General features: G+C 33.5%; 1 long non-coding RNA gene across 1 annotated transcript; it reads right to left on the bottom strand.

The window, feature by feature from the left end:
* Positions 1 to 358: 358 nt before the first annotated feature.
* On the bottom strand, positions 359 to 4,761 carry LOC128214818 (uncharacterized). Its single transcript, XR_008257978.1, has 3 exons — positions 4,266 to 4,761; positions 3,614 to 4,075; positions 359 to 1,907 (listed from the first exon to the last, which is right to left on the bottom strand). It is a non-coding gene; the product is annotated as an uncharacterized LOC128214818 (long non-coding RNA).
* Positions 4,762 to 5,341: the final 580 nt, after the last annotated feature.

The following is a 5,341-nucleotide window of genomic DNA, read 5'->3' as shown; positions in this document are numbered from 1 at the left end:
ACAGTAACTTATGCATTTATTACTACATTGAAGAATGAATAAATATAGGATCTGACACGAGTTGTCATTTAGTACAAGATTTTATTAAACGAGTTCATGAAATTTGTTAGTAAGCGAGCCTCTGGCGATTAATAAAAATCTTGTTTAAAATGACAACGAGTGTCAGATCTTTTTTATCACATGCTTAAAACGGTGTTTTTTATTACCAATTTAGTTCCACCTTCCACTTTCTAAACCCATTGTTTGACAGCCAAAATACACTGAGTGGAATGTCAACGATGCGCCATATAAATAGTTCTAAATGAAAATGACAAAAACAGCTAGCAGTTATCAGGTTTTAATTCTGATAAAGCGCTGAACAAGGCACAAGTATAAAAATGTGTAGTAAAATATCCAACAACATGAATAACGAACAATTTTAACCATTAAAACACAATAAGTACACAATTTGATGACGTCACACTGAGAGTACATGCTTTACGCGGTTTATGTGACCTACATCGGTCTGTCAAGTTTTACTGTGTGCACGGATTTAAAAGTTATTCGCTGTCGCTTTCTACGATGACTTTGAAGCGTTTTCTTAGTGTACATGGATTTTCACAACATGCAGATGATTACGACGAAGCCTTACTCTGCACTGCATGGATGTTGATGTTGAAAAAGTTCCATCAAGAATGTTTCCAGAGAAAAAGCTGTTCTACCGTCTTGGGACGTACGTGTGATGAAAAAACCTGTGCTGCGGAATTCGTATTTGTGTTTTGGTAACCGACAGCTGATTAAACTGGCAAGCAAATTTTATGGCATTGGTCGCATATTGCCTGTTAAGATGGAGATGTTTGAAATGTTCTCGTGTTGTTTGTCACTAATGTGGCTGTATTTGTTGACTGACTGGATATTTCTGTGGCTAGTAATCTGCATTATCTGGTTGGCGGAACATTGTTATCAGAAAGTTTTCGAACAAGATGCTTTCTGGCACTATGATTCGTTAGCCATTTGTCTCCCGGAAGTCCTACCGCTTCATTATTGAGGTAAGTATTTGTTGGCGTTTAAACCATTTTGTTTACAAACAATGCGGAGGGATATCTAGGTCGCGTGTGATTAGTCTAGCCAATAGAAATGTCTGATATGTTATCTTACACATGTGTAAGATAAAAATATTCGTAATGGGTATATTACACGGAAAACAAGGGTAAGCATGTGATAAAAATATATTCTGAATGGAGCCATAATGATGGTTGTTTTCCTTGATGATTTGCTATTTTAGAATTAAGAACGCTTTAAAGTTAGAAATTATTTTTTATACCATTTCTTTCTTTCTATAACAGGAACACTATTAGCATTAACGTATAGACTATGAGGGATTAAAGGTCTCCCCCCCCCCCCGCTACTGGAATTTTTATACCATGATTTTATGAGTGTATCATCTTACAAACATTTTAAGACATGTTTACGCCTTGGCCGTTGGGGTGTTCGGAAACTACAGCATTTTAAAGTTCGTTACCAAATAGTTTTCATCTTTCGAACAAAGCTTTCTCTTGTAAAATACTTCCGTTTTATTGAAAAAAGGTCTAGTTTTAATTCAAAAAATTATCACGTAATTAAACACACCAATAGTTTTTCAGCTAAAAAAGATGTTTCATGGCTCACTAAACTGTAATTTACGTTACTTCAAAACTTGCAATATTTTATGATGAAAAATAAGCATCAAACTAATCTGCATCGATTTGATGAGAAATCTTTAATTAGACATTAAACTTCAGACAGTACTATATTTATATATGCCTTGATAATCGATCCTTTTGGAACACTTGTCGTCTATCACTGCAGAAGACACGCTAAGGTTTCATATAGTCCCATCCTTAAACGTATCAGACACATACAAGCTCCCATTAGCGTCAGTCCGATTTCTAAAAATAGAAATAAATCATAGATTTTATACAAAAATATAAATATTGCTCAAAAATCAGGATCCTAAACCGTTAACGTTTAAAGCTGCACTCTCACAGATTTACCGTTTTGACAACCTTTTTTTCTTGGAATGAGCCAATCTTTGCGTAAATATCCGCAAAACAAATGATATAAGATTGTTGACAAAAGATCAGATCGAAGATTTTCATATTTCAGTTAAAAAATGTTTTTGGCTAAAAGCGTTACTAACTGTTTAAGAAAAATGCATAAAACATCAATTTTTGAACTTAAATAGGACAATCTGCGACCGATTTTTTGTCAGCAGCCGTATATCACTAGTTTCCTTGCATTTTCGCATAAATTGACTCGTTCCAAGACAAAAAAAAGTTGTCAAAACGTTCAATCTGTGAGAGTGCAGCTTTAAGATGATTCAACTGTCAAAGAATATAGTTTGGAATGTCTGGTTATAGAAATAAAAAAAATAAAGCACTCTTTGGGTAATGTTTTCAATTTACTATGTAAAATTCACAAAATCTATTTCATTTCATCTTTTCACATTTCAGAAAAAAAATATCATACATGTATTTTAAGAATCGGTGAGGTCGCTGTTTAAATTGACTCGTTCATAGATTTAATGTCGGCAACATTTGTTTCAATTTTGTAAAATTGTTTATTACACAAACAGCAAAAAGCAGCTTGCTGGTTTTATTAATCCAAACCTAAAATAACTCATTTTGGTACAGCGTTCCTGACGCCTTTCGGCGTGTTAAGTATTAACACTGGAGCTCTAAGGAATCAATCATTTTGTTAAAGTTTCACACGATATTGATGTTCTCCATGTCTGACCCTATCGAACTCGAACGAGTTCCTTAAATGCATGTATTTGAAGGAGAACAACAGTCGAACCCCGTTGGCTCGAGCTCGTTTGGCTCGAATTTCTGGTTGGCTCGAGCTAAATGTTAAAGACCGATTTTTTTAAACTGAACGTAATCATTCCCGCTTGGCTCGAAATTTCCGAGGCTCGAGGTATTTACGCCAGTCCCTCGAAGTTCGAGCCATCGGGGTTCGATTTTATGTTATGAAGATGGTGAGATATCTAATAAAAAAGCTCGTTTTTATTTTGAGATGTATCTTAATCATTTGGTTTTGCTAATATACGCGTTAATCATCTTATTTTGCCTTGCATCTGATTTCTGACTCCAAAATTATTCAGTTTTGATTTCTTACCTCTATGTATAAGGAATTCATAACGCATACAAAATAACTGTATTTTTAAAACTCGTTCACGCTTAATATAGTTAGACAAAGAACACACAATGCTATGAAATATAAACAAAACGCTTGTTTTAAAGTGACACTCGTATTTAAAATCAATACATGCACATGTATAACAAACATAAATTTTGAGTGATAACCTTTAACTACTTACAAGATAATGCATTTATGGAAATATTAATTACTGATAACACTATTATAACCGTGTATTTAATATCTGAAAACTTACAAATATTAATGAGATGTTTGGTATCTGTCTGATGAATGACGAAAATTATTGAGAGCTGAATCCCCTTAAGATACATGAAGATAAAATGTGCTCCAATAATTTAAATCCTCTTTTTATAGTAGTGAAAATTGTGTTTTAAATATTATAGTAAAATTATATTACCTGTAAATAATCATTTAAAGAAGATATAAATCAAAGTACCCTTTGCTCCTGATCTGCTATGAAGGTTATGCATGGTTGTTGTTCTTTTTGGAGTGACCGTTGTGTTTGTCGAAGTTCCTACCGATTCCATAGGCGTCGTTACTGTTGTGGTAACGGTTGTGTTTGTCAAAGGTACTGTTTGTGTTACTGTTGCAATTGAAGACGTTATTCTTGGAGTTACCGTTGTGGCAAGCGAAGTAATTACCGGTTTCGGTGTTTCAACCGGCGTCGTCAATGCTGTTGTAACGGTTGTGTTTGTCAAATTTACTGCTTGTGTGACTGTTGCAATTGAGACCTTTATTTTTGGAGTAATCGTTGTGTTAGGCAAAGCTACTTCATGTGTTACTCTTGTGGATGACGAAGATACTTTTGATGTAACCATTGTGGCATGCGAAACTACAGATGTTTGTGGCGAAGTTGATTCCGACTTTACTGTTGATAGCTTCATTGTCAGGGACAAACCTAATAAACAAATATTATTGCTTTGTTATACATACATGTATAATTATTCGCAAATAGAACATGATGATGACTAATATCGTCTCTTGAAGGTATTTTTACTTGTATTTAAGCATTACATACTAGTTAATAAAGGAAAATAACAACACAATAATAAAAATGAAATGCAATTAAAAGATAAAAATATAAATACCGCCGAAAACTAATATGTTCCGTAAACAAAGCATTGTGCACTGTTGAATATCCTCGCACTGTTTGCACTATCAGATTGACGCAAAGGAATGTTTTCTGTTTGACTCGTCAATTGGAATGATGATGTTTACACTGATATCTTCTGTTCCGTTTCCTAGTTACAGTACATACATCTCTATCATTTTGTGCAGATATGTCATCATTGTCACCCTTGATGTTTTGTGTTTAGTTTTCCAAATGAGTCATATTTTATTTGTCATCCAATATGAACTGCTTTATATAGTTTGTCTGTGATGACGCGAAATATTTAGAATAAATGAAATTCTAAAACATATAACGTTTGTGCTATAAAGCGTGAATATCATTTAATATATCCGAATTGTAAATAAAAAAAAATGTTGAGTAAATTACATATCCTTCATTTATACGACGAGAATTGCATATACACAAATGTACCCATGGGGTAAATATATACTCGGGACTTTATTTGATATTTTGTTTAAATGTTTGGAGTTATGAAAATAAAAAATACTCTTGACTAGAACAAAGTGCAGGATTTAAACAATTAACTCAGGAACTAACGATTTCTCGATTGAATTGACAGATATTTAAGTTACTTACTTCTGAACGTATAGAGATATGTTACATCCTAGTACACAACTTAAAATATGAAATACAATTTCATAATAACCTATACATGTGGCTGATATTTTTCTTCGTTCTTGACAGATCTGTAACATTTTTAAAGTACACAATAACGCGATTTCATTTCTTCTTTTTAAACAAACAGATGATTTCTAACCAAATCTCAATTTCCATGCTCATTTTGATATTAATCATCTTAGATATAGTGCACTTGCGTGATTAAAAGTCAACGTATAGTATACCCAGTGGGGCATTCTTCCAACACTCTGCAAAAAGTGTGGGACGTGATCTATAACGTGTAAACATTGCCGTAACGCTTTGCATTTTTCAATGAACCTTTTTTACCACCATCAAATGAGACAGTATTGAGACTTGCCCGGGATCTGTTATCCATCGTCAAACTTCGCAGTCTGCTATAATAGGGTTATTACT

The sequence above is a fragment of the Mya arenaria genome, chromosome 13 (genome assembly GCF_026914265.1).
Source record: "Mya arenaria isolate MELC-2E11 chromosome 13, ASM2691426v1".
Lineage (NCBI taxonomy): Eukaryota > Metazoa > Mollusca > Bivalvia > Myida > Myidae > Mya > Mya arenaria.
Note: the sequence above shows the minus strand (reverse complement) of the source record. Positions and strands in the feature narration are given on the sequence as shown.